Consider the following 12466-nt stretch of genomic DNA (forward strand, 5'->3'; position numbering starts at 1 on the left):
TGACGTGTCTGCAACAATTTTAATTTCCTCTTTTTAATTGTAATTGTTTCGTGTATTTATGGGGGGTGATTTTCAAATGGTTATATGGACTTTAAATTAGTTTTCTTTGGCTTTAAAATAGGCTACTTGTTTAAACAAACGTGTTATAATTTATTAGGCTACATTAATAATAACATATCTTACTGTATACAACAAGAGCTACATTATCTGTGGAAGGTGCTACATAATAGGCGTTCAAGTATTGTTCACCGCCAAGTCTTTTATATTTGAAACAAAGCCAATTTAAACATTGATGTATAATCTCCAGTATTGAAAGACAAAGGGACTTCTCTTCTCAGGTGATGATGGAGGGGATAACCATCTCACTCCCAGCTGGAGGTTCATTGTGTGGGTCCCTCCATTTGTAATTAAATGTAATCTAAAATGTAATCTATGTAATCCCAAAAGTAATTATTTATCACGAGAGTGCCTACTAGTAACTACTAGTACTACTAGTAATTATGCATAGTTCTAGAAAGGTCTGGAACTCACCTTTCTGGTAAAAAAGTGTTATAAATTGCTGAGGTGTACTCATTTTTGAGGCACAAGCTCAAGTACATGTACAAATATTATGAAAATATAAAAAAATCAAAAGAGAGGCAATAGGGCTTTCTAAATATATTAACAATCAAATTATAAACACATTACTATAAGATTTCACCTTTCTTTATTCTGTCAAATAAAGATGGTGACAATACAAAATTGGCACCATTTCACATAACTGATGACAGAGAATGTTCTGTCCTGCATCCTCGGGGTGATGCAGAGATGCCGTTCAAATGTCTGCACACTTGTTCCAACTTCAGCTTTAAGCATAAAGTGACCCAGAGAAAGTGGTTTTGTTAAAGTTTTACTCAATTATTTTGTATGTTTTCATATAAATACATTTGATTATATTGCAGCGAGATGGGACCACTTTTGCTGCACTGTAAAAAATGGCCTGTAATTTTTACAGTAACTTACTGGCAGCACAGTAGCCAGTATGTACCTGTACATTTACAATAAATTACTGGCAGCACAGAAGACAGTAAATTATGGTAGATTTACAGGACCTTTAATTTGAACACATTGAACTGCATATTACTGGAACTCCTGACTACAGTAACATACTCTATTTCTAGAATTGACATTGCATTATTGGAAGCACTGTGGTTAGTAAACTGTTGCAGATTTACAGTGCAGGTAGCTAGTGCCAATGACAGGCAGGACGTCTGTTACATGTATTTTAAATAGCTATTTTAATATTATTAATACCTATTTTGTCATTTGTATTTCACTGGCCCGAACTACAATTAACGTAGCCTATTTTGTAAGAGTTTAATTATAATACATGTATTTTCTAATACAAATGTATACTAGCAAGTAGCCCGCTTAACTACAACATTCTGGTAGCATAATCTTTTTACTTGCTATGACTGGCCTATTCTTGTTTTCCTTAATTTAATACACTGACTGTATTAAATTAAGTAGCTCTGGATGTGAGCGTCTGCTAAATGACCAAAATGTAAATGTGAAAATGATCACTTCCAAAGCACACTGCTGAATATTATTCGATTGACCTCCGCCCCCAAACAAGGCCACATTTGATCCAAATACAAATAGTTTGAGGGTGGAGCTCATTAGAATAATACCCAGTGGTGCTTTGCAAATGCACATTTTCAACATCCACATTGTGGTCATTTAGCAGACGCTCTTGTCCAGAGCGACTTACAGTCAGTGCATTCATCTAAGGTTGAATAAATAAAGAAACACATATCACTGAGATAGTAGCATGTAAAACGTTGCCGTAACCATTACTGGGACTGTTGTTGTAGTTAAGGATGCATTGGTCTTCAAAATATCCTTCATTTGTCGCAAGATACCTTTTTGATATTTCTTTGCCCATGTCTGGCTAGTGCAAAATAGTGATGTTATGTTTGACACTGGATCTCCGAGGCATGTGTTGAAATCGCTAAGCAGTATGCTGATGCCTGTATGACTTTATCCGAAGTGTTGTTGAACAACCACCTGATTGCTTTGGTGTGGGACGTCATCTATAATGAGGATGTTGCTCTAAATGTTTGTGACTGGCAGGTGTGGGAGAGTACACTATGTGTATCAAAGCCTCAAGTAGTGAACCTATTTTCTACACAATTGGCTGGAAAACCTCAATGCTTCAGGAAACTTTATTTCCTCATCATTAGTGCAAAGTACTTTACAGTAACATTGATGGTAACGTGCTTCCTGTAAGTTACTGTAAAAAGCAGAGCAATGACACAGTGCAATACTGTCAGAAAGTAAATGCTACTGTAATTATGATATCTTACAGTATTTTACTGTAAATACATGAGATTAGTGCAAGCAGTTTGGCTGTTAATTATTTGTATATTACCTCATATTTAGGAATATTTGGTGTTTCGTATCACTTGCAGAGGAATTAACAAAGGCTCCCAAACAGCTGTGATTATAGGGCAAAACACATCAAAAGGACACAGTTTAATAGTCAATCATCAACAGTTTAAGACCTGGTATCACTTTCTGTTCCCTAAATAATTAAACATTTTAGTGCACTACAACCACATATCAGTTCAATGGGTACAGAATTCTCACGAACGGGTGCAACACATTTAGCCAATTACAAGGCACATCTCAAAATGTGTTAATGAGCCACCAATTCTTCCCCTCCCACAAAATGTCTATAATTTTTTATTTACAGAATGCTGCAGTAAATATACAGCAAAACAGCACTTTATTGTTAAATTGTAGTAAAATTACAGCAATCACTTGCAGTGAATATGTAATTATATCATACCAATTAATATTTAGGATTTTATATCACTTGCACCTGTAGAGGGTTGATCAAAGGCTTCTAAACCGGCAGTGAGTACATGAATCAAAAGGACATGGCTAAACACTCAACCATTAAAGGTTTGATACTTGATACCCTTCTGATCTGTTCCCAATATACACATAATAGTTAGGGAACTACTACCACATATCACTTAAATTGGTACAGCACTCTCACTGATGGGTGCAACAAGTATAGCCTCGCACAAGACACGCCTCAAAATGTGTTAATGACCACAGCAATACCATGCAGCCACAAAAGGTTTTTGGCGTTCCAAAATTACAGTATGGTAATGTATTCTGTGGGCGTGGTACTGATTTACAGTAAATTACTGGCAGCACAGTAGCCAGTAAATTACTGTAAATTTACAGGAAAAGGTTTTTAGATTCCAAAAATACAGTATGGTAGTGATGTTACGTTTGATACCAGATATCCTAAAGTCATCTTAAAGCAGTTTATTTCGAAGCAGTGTGCCAATGCTTGGTTCTCTTTATCAGAAGCACGTGATCAATGATGTCCGAAGATTCGTTTTGTCGAACAACCACCTGATTTGGTTTGGCATTAGTTTTAGTAGAAGAGAAAAAGGCCACACTGTGCACACACTACAGCGTTGTGAGACGTCATCTATAATAATATGGCTGTTCTAAATTATTTTGACCAGCAGGTGCCGCTAGTATGCCCTTTGTTGATCAAAGCCTCGAGTAATGAATCTATTTTCAACACGATCGTCTGGAAATGCTCAATGGTTCAGGAAGCTTCATTCCACCATCACTACAGTATGGTACTGTATTCTATGGGGTGGTATTGACTTACAGTAAATTACTGGCAACACAGTAGCCAGTAAGTTACTGTAAATTTACAGGAATAATATATTTTTAAATTGTATGGTACTGTATTCTGTGGGGTACATCATTCTCACTAATGGGTGCAACAAATATAGCCTCTTACAAGGCATGCATCCAAATGTGTTAATGAGACAGATAAAAACAATAAAAAAATACAGCAAAACAGGTTATACAATACTTTCCTGTACAGTAAAGTGTAGCAGAATGCCATTGAACCACCATAATGCATTGCTATTTACAGTTCTCTAATATAGAATTACAGTAGCTAACTTGGAAAGGTTTGCTGTAAATTTACAGCAATTTGTTACAGTGCTGCATTCCCTAGGCCCTCCCTTTTGATATGCCATATCCCATGCAGGGCTCTGAGCTTCACAATCAGAATAAATCTAGCCTTTGTCTGGATAGGCTAGAAAAGTTGACATGTCACTCCCTATGCAAATAAGGTGTCAGATTTCACATTCTCCATCTCAGCTCCTCTTAGGCAGGTTCAGCTGAAAGGGGAGACTCTGCTATTTAGCTGAGTATACAGAAATGGATGTTGCGCCGTTCACAGAAATCTCTGTACAAAAAAAGACTGTTGGAACTGTTCTAGAACCGCCACTAGTCCCCTAAATAGGGGACATCAAATTGGTTTTAAAGCAAACTCAGTGATACAGTACTGACTGATGCTGAGAGTAATGACTTCAAATGAAATGCCGAGTTCAAGAACATTGGGAAATGGCGGCACTCCAATTGTTGTTTATTTTAAGACAAAAGTCCACCTCATTTCACCTTTTTATTTTCGGCAGGGCAGTATTAACGCATTTCAAGTTTTAATGTCACATGCACAAGTATGGTGAAATGCTTTCTTGCAAACTCAAAACCCAACAATGCAATAATTCATTAATAACAATGTAATACTAGAAAGGGAAAAAATCCACCAGAAATAAGAAGAAATATGAAGAACACAATAAGAAAGTAAGCATACTATATACAGGGTCAGTTCCAATACCGTATTTACAATGTGCAGGGATACTGGAGTGATGGAGGTGGATATGTATAAGGGTAAGGAGACAGGGATACTGGAGTGATGGAGGTGGATATGTATAAGGGTAAGGAGACAGGGATACTGGAGTGATGGAGGTGGATATGTATAGGGGTAAGGTGACTAGGTAACAGGATATATAATAAACAGAGTAGCAGCAGCTTGTATGTGAGTGGGTGTGCGTGTGTGTAGAGTCAGCATAAATGTACGTGCATGTTATATGTGAGTGAGCAGATGCTGGAGTGAGTGTATAGGGCACTGTGAGTGAGCAGATGATGGAGTGAGTGTGCATAGACAGTGCAAAACCTAAAGGTCAATAAAGATACTAGGTTAACTGAAATAGTCTGTGTAGCTATTTTGTTAGCTATTTATCAGTCTTATTGATTGGGGATAGAAGCTGTTCAAGAGCCTGTTGTTGCCAGACTTGATGCGCCGGTACCGCTTGCCATGCGGAAGTAGAGAGAATAGTCTATGACTTGGGCGGTTGGAGCCTTTAACGATTTTCCGCGCCTTCCTACCTCGCCGCCTGTTATAGATGTTCTGGATGGCAGGGAGCTCCAGTGATGTACTGGGCTGTCCACACCACCCTCTGTAGCTCCATGCAATCGAGGGCGGTGCTGTTACCATACCAGGCAGTGATGCAGCCAGTAAAAATGCTCTCAATGGTACAGCTGTAAAACCTTTTCAAACTTCCGAAGGGGAAGAGGTGCTGTCACGCCTTCTTCACGACTGGGCGCATGTGTTTGGACCATTTGAAGTCTTTAGGGATTTGGACACAGAGGAACTTGAAGCTCTCGACCTGCTCCACTGCGGCCCTGTGGAAGGGGGTGTGCTCGCCCTCCCGTTTCCTGTAGTCCCCGATCAGCTCCTTGGTCTTACTGACGTTGAGGTTGTTGTTCTGGCACCACACTGCCAGGTCACTGACCTCCTCTCTGTAGACCGACTCATCGTCGCCGGTGATCAGGCCTACCACCGGCGTGTCGTCAGCAAACTTAATGATGGTGTTGGAGTCGTGCATGGCCACGCAGTCATGGGTGAACAGGGAGTACAGTAGGGGACTAAGCACACACCCCTGTGGGGCCTCTGTGTTTAGGGTCAGTGTGGCGGAGGTGATGTCGCCTACCCTCACCATCTGGGGTCGGCCCATCAGGACGTCCAGGATCCAGTTGCAGATGGAGGTGTTCTGGGTACGGGCTTGGAGGGGACAATGGTGTTGAACGCTGAGCTGTAGTCAATGAACAGCATTCTCACATAGGCATTCCTCTTATCTAGGTGGATGAGGGCAGTGTGGAGTGTAATTAAGATTGCATCATCTATGGATCTGTTGGGACGTTATGCAAATTGAGGTGGGTCTAAGGAAGCCTAGAAGAGCTTCCAGGCTTCCTTCATAACGGTCAATTGTGAATGAGAGAAACAATTAATTACAGGGGCAGTTTGGTCAAACTAATCCCGTTCTAATTGTCCACCGGAAAGACGGACATGCTGGGGTAACAATTACATAACCAATGTTCTGTAGTAATACTAGTCCCGGGGCGAATAGGACTTAAGCCAAACATTCATTCTCCTCCCCACACTTAACCTGTGAAAGGTTATAAACATCCCATGACTCTATATAAATGTTTTAACTGCTCTATATAACCTTCATAACTGCTGTCTATAGGAGGAAGATGCCCAGATTGGTGTCTGTGGCCTTATGTGAAGTATTGGATAGTTTGAAACGGAGGACATTGGACATTCATTTCCAATTTTGGTTTGCCCTCTTGTGAATCAAATAGGATTTTCATTTGTCACCCAGTTTGTCTATGTGTGATTAATCTCCAGCTAGAAGATGTGTCTGGGTTTGTTTGGATTACACCAATCCTCCCTACTGGTTTTGGATATTATTTACAATGGTTGGAGGAGGCAGAGCTTTCTAAAGCCATATTCTGGAATGCCACTCTCTCTCTCAGACTAGAGTCAGGAGCCCAGAATGTTAACCCAAGATACTTCACTGTCTGAGTTATAACCCCTTCACATGGGGTTTTATAATGGAACAGGAATAGAGGAGGAAAACTCACCCCCTCGTAACCATTTCACATCTCAACCAGCAGACTGGAAAAGAGGAGTGGAAAGAAACAGCTATTTGGGAATCGGCCGTGATACAGTCTCATTCTCTTACTCTTTCATAACAGTCAGAGGGCTATAAATCATTTGGGTGGAACTACCTCGACGGCAGATTTTGAACGAGACAGAATGTTGACATTAAAGGCACTTTACCTTTGAAAAAACTCACCCCGTGGACTCTGTCTCTTTCAGGGAGACTCTGAAAAGTCCTCGCCCTCCTCAGCTCTGATAGCTGAGCTCTTATACCCCTTTCTCATCTCTTCTCCTAATGCATGGTACAGTAACTCAGCCATCCACTAGTGCATCTTTAAAAGCCTTCTCAGACTTCCAGGAATGTGGAAGATTAACTATATGTGTGAAACAGATGTAGTGTGTGTGTGTGTGTGTGTGTGTGTGTGTGTGTGTGTGTGTGTGTGTGTGTGTGTGTGTGTGTGTGTGTGGGACAATTTGGGTCCAGTTTGAAGCATCTGGAAAGAAAAGAAAGTCACACACCTATTAATCAGCACTAAGTCATAAATCATACACTCCACGCCCCTTGTTACTTTCAAACAACAGTGTGTAAAGTATGTCATGCAATAGCAATTACCTATTTCCCTTTTGTTAATAACCTCAGATGTTTGCTAAAGTTTATATGGCAGTATTGCTCAACATACACAATGTTTGGAAGATGACTTATCTTGGCTTATTGTTTAATTGATGGTTATAGAATTCTTGTGGATTGTTACATAAAACTGATGGATGTGGATTAGATGAACAAATGTAATACGACCACTATAAAGACATCCATTTTTTTTATTTAATTTGTTTACCCTCAGTCTCTTTCCTCAAGTTATGATTTTATTTTTGTATGTTTGGGCTTGTAGTGATTGTAGTAAAGTGACTGGGAGTAGTAGCAGAGCTACACTGTTACAGAAGACTTTAAATTATATAATATTTTGTATTACAATAAAATACTCTGAAACGTTTCATACTGTAAATTATAGTGCATTGTGGGAAAATGTTGTGTTGCTTTATTTCGAATGGTACTGTAATTCCACCCTACAGAATACATTAGAGTTTTTTTGGTAGGGAGGTTACGTTTGATACCGGAGCGCCGAGGCATGTGTCAAAATCGCTAAGCAGTTTACTTTGAAGCAATATGCTGATGCCTGTATCCCTTTATTAGAACCACGTGATCAATTGCGTCAGAAGCTTTGTTTTGTCGAACAACCACCTGATTTGGTTTGGTATTGGTTTAAGACAAAAAAGCTACTATGTGCACGCGCTACAGCGTGTGGGACGTCGTCTATAATAATCTCACTGCTCTAAATTGTTTTGACCAGCAGGTGCCACTAGTGTACGCTGTGTTGAGCAAAGCCTCGTTTAATGAACCTATTTTCAACAGAATTGGCTGGAACTTCAAACCTTAAGGAAGGTTAGTTTCCCATCACTACTTTTTGGAGCACCAAAGACCTTTTGACCACTATAGATGGTATTTTTTGTTACTTGCAATTCTAGAGGCTTTAAAACTGGCAGCGTCTACAGGGTAACTAGACCAAAAGGACACAGCAGAACTATCATCTAGTTAAAGTTTAAGATTTGTTGCCACTTGAATCTGTCTCCTTGCGTCAATATATTGATAAGGCATTATAACCACATAGGAGTTAAATTGGTACAGCATTCTTACTCACGGGTGTAACAAATATAACCTCTTACCAGGCATGCCTCAAAATATGTTAATGAGCCAGATAGAACAATACCATGCACCCACGAGAGGTCCATTTTTTTTGCCGCTCTAAAGATACAGTACGGTACTGAATTCTGTGGGGTGGAATTACAGCAATTTCCCACAATGCACCATCTTTTACAGTATGCTGCAGTAAAAGGTTTCCAAGTGTTTCACTGATGATAATGCCTAAACTGACTGTATAAATGACAGTTTTCCGTTCCAGCGTATGTCACTCTCCCCTTGCAACCTCATGTTATTTAAGCATACGTATTCACGTTCCTTTGTCATATCCTCGTTTTGTCTCTGCCCTCTCTGTGGGTTTCATAAAGTTTCTTCATTACGAACTGAAGCCAAGCGTGGAAAACCCCTTCCTGTAATTACTGACTCTACATTGCACAGTGGAGGTGAGGGCATGGCGGAGAGAAAAACCTCCTCTGCATATCCATGGGCTCAAGAGTTTAACAGATATGGAAAAGGGAGGCTCTTTGCTGTAGATCTGACTTGTTCTTTAAAACTCCTATTGTAGCTAAGGGCCTCGTTCCCTTGACTCAGTGTCAAAAGTGTGCCTAAATGATCAGTTATTTGATAGAAGAATGACATTGATTATTTAAGAAGATACTTAAAAGGTGCCATTATTAGACATGCATCAATGCACCCCATGGGTTGTTTAGGCTATGTAATAATGTAGGCATTATGCCAATGTAGTAAAAATATGTGTACATTTCACTGAAAGGTATAAAATTACATTTAAAAAAAATTCCACTGTAAATATGTCAGTGTACATTTCTTAAGCCTGTTTGCATTGCATTAAGGACTTAAGGCTCTCAAACACTGCACCGAATGTGGGTCTATCTTTCGGGAAGTCTAGCGTCCGTCTGCCGATCATTCAGTGTGCTGTGTTTTAGGGATCACCCCCTGTCAACATCTGACTGCCAAAATGTTTCAAGCAGTTCGACATGTAAAATCGGTGCACACCCGGTTCACAAATTACGTTCAGAGCTGCTAAGTAATCTTGCCCAGCAAACGCTATTGGTGTGTCTGAGCCCTTAACTTATTTGGGGTAGGGGGCAGTATTGGGTAGCTTGGATGAAAAACGTGCCCAAATTAAGCTGCCTGCTACTCAGCCGTAAAAGCTAGAATATGCTAGAATATTGGAGTTCCCAGACAGGTTAACCTGGTTAACCTGTCTAGGACTGGGGAACCCCCCCGCAACTGCCAATGAAAGTGTAGGGCGCCAAATTCAAAACAACAAAAATCTCATAATTAAAATTCCTCAAGCATACTAGTGTTTGACCATTTTAAAGATAAAATCCTCGTTAATCCAGCCACAGTGTCTGATTTCAAAAAGGATTTATAGCGAAAGAACCACAAACGATTATGCTAGGTTACCACCAAGCCACAGAAGAAAAAAAATCAGCCAAAGAGAGGAGTCACAAAAAGCACAAATAGAGATCAAATGAATCACTAACCTTTGATGATCTTCATCAGATGACACTCATAGGACTTCATGTTACACAATACATGTATGTTTTGTTTGATAACGTTCATATTTATGTAAAAAAAATCTGAGTTTACATTGGAGCGTTACGTTCAGTAGTTCTAAAACATGCGGTGATTGTGCAGAGAGCAACATCAAATTTCAGAAATAATAAACATTGATAAAGATACGACTATTGTACATGGAACTTTAGATAATCTTCTCCTTAATGCAACCACTGTGTCAGATTTTAAAAAAGCAAACCGTGCAATAATCTGAGTACAGCCTTTAGGCAACAAAGCAGCCAAAAAGATACCCGCCATATTGGGTAGTCAACATTACTCAGAAAAAAATAAAATAATATTCACTTACCTTTGATGATATTCATCAGAATGCACTCCCAGGAATCCCAGTTCCACCATAAATGTTTGATTTGTTCGATAATGTCCATCAGTTATGTCCAAATATCTTCTTTTGTTAGGGCGTTTGGTAAACAAATCCAAAAGCGCGTTACAGCCCGTAGAAACATGCCAAACTAAGTATGGAATAAATCTTTAGGATGTTTTTAACATAAAACTTCATTAATCTTCCAACCGAACAATTCCTTTGTCTGTACAAATGAAGTGGAACGTAGCTACCTTTCACGTGAGCGCGCCAGACCTAGGCTGTGGCACTCTGCCAGACCACTCACTCAAAGAGCTCTTATGAGCCCCTCCTTTAGAGTAGAATCCTCAAAACAGTTTCTAAATACTGTTGACATCTAGTGGAAGCCTTGGGAAGTGAAACATAACTAATATCTCACTGTATCTTGAAAAACTACAAACCTCAGATTTCCCACTTCCTGGTTGGATTTTTTTCTCACGTTTTTGCCTGCCATATGAGTTATGTTATACTCACAGACATCATTCAAACAGAGTGTTTTCTATCCAGTACTAATAATATATTAGCATTTGGGACTGAGTAGGAGGCAGTTCACTCTGGGCACGCTATTCATCCAAAAGTGAAAATGCTGCCCCCTATCCCAAAGAAGTTATGGAACGCGTTGCATGCAGACTGGCAAAATCTCTTGTCGCCTAAAATTAGGCCTTTGTACGTTGCCACACTCTCTCAGAGCTGATTAAAAAAAAATACTGAACAGGATTCTTAGCCAAAGATTAATATTTATTTTAAAGTGAAAATATACATGCAATTTATCAGTCAACAGAGGCATTCCTTCATTTTCCCTTGCTCTGTCCTTAAGTTAAAAAAAAGGCAGCATCAGGTTTCTCTCCATGAAGAAGGGCTTTTATGCATTCATAATTTCCCACAGCATCATGTCCATCTAGGAACAGATCACTCATATATGCTTCCCCAGAGCAGAGCAGAGCTAGAGTAGCCGTGGTTGTGGTGACTGGTGATGGGGCTAATGTTGGCTGGCTGGCTCGTATATCTGAGAAACAGTCTGTCTGAGGAAGGGTAACCTCCTTGCCTTCTCCCTGCCACCCATGACATCAGGGCTTTGGATGGGGATGCCTTGGCACTTGGCAGGCACCCACTGCTGCCACTCCTAGCTCTTAAACTAAAATCACCCCAAGGATCACTCTCCTTCTCTCTCTTGCTCTCTCTTTTTTTTCCTTCTCTCCCTCTTTCTTTCTCCCTATTCCATTTTTTTCCTCCAAACTCATCCCAGGATCACTCTCTTGCTGTCTCTCTCTTTTCTTTCTCTTTCTCCCACTTACTTTCTTCCCATTTCTGTCCCACTCCCTCACCCTCATGGTGTCGCAGCTCTACTGTACCTGGCTGGTGTACTGTTCGGTTTGGCTGTGGATCCACACTTGGCTGCTGTTATCTGAGTTGACTGGCATGCTGTTCTTGGCATGGCTGTGTGTGTTTACTCACGGTGTTCTGTGTGAGAGGAAAAAGGCAGAAAGGATGGGCGACGGTTTGAGCTTTCGAAATCCAGCTTCTGTTCTGTTCTCTCCCCCACCTCAAACATTCTGCTTGCGCTGTGAAAACCACTGGACCATCAGTTTAGTCCCAGGAATCAGAAATGTGTTAGTTCACATCACTTGATTAATAGAATACAGTGCCTTCAGAAAGTATTCGCACCACTTGACGTGTTCCACATTTAGTTGTGTTACAGCCTGAATTTAAAATGGATAATGTCAAAGTGTAATTATGTTTTTAGAAATGTTTACAAATGAATTAAAAATGAAAAGCCTCAAGAAATGTCTTGAGTCAATAAGTATTCAACCCCTTTGTTATGGCAAGCCTAAATCAGTTCAGGAGTAAAGATTTGCATAACAAGTAACATAATAAGGTTCATGGACTCACTCTCTATGCAATAATAGTGTTTAACATGACTTTTGAATGACTACCTCATCTCTGTACGCCACACATAGAATTAGCTGTAAGGTCCCCCAGTCGAGCAGTGAATTTCAAACACATATTCAACCACAAAGAC

At 40.0% G+C, this 12466-nt stretch overlaps 1 protein-coding gene across 1 annotated transcript in view; it reads left to right on the forward strand.

The window, feature by feature from the left end:
• The window catches only part of LOC115145333 (inactive tyrosine-protein kinase transmembrane receptor ROR1-like), a 199174-nt gene that overhangs the window by 472 nt on the left and 186236 nt on the right, over nt 1-12466 (forward strand). The window lies entirely within an intron of this gene.

The sequence above is a fragment of the Oncorhynchus nerka genome, linkage group LG17, assembly GCF_034236695.1.
Source record: "Oncorhynchus nerka isolate Pitt River linkage group LG17, Oner_Uvic_2.0, whole genome shotgun sequence".
NCBI lineage: Eukaryota > Metazoa > Chordata > Actinopteri > Salmoniformes > Salmonidae > Oncorhynchus > Oncorhynchus nerka.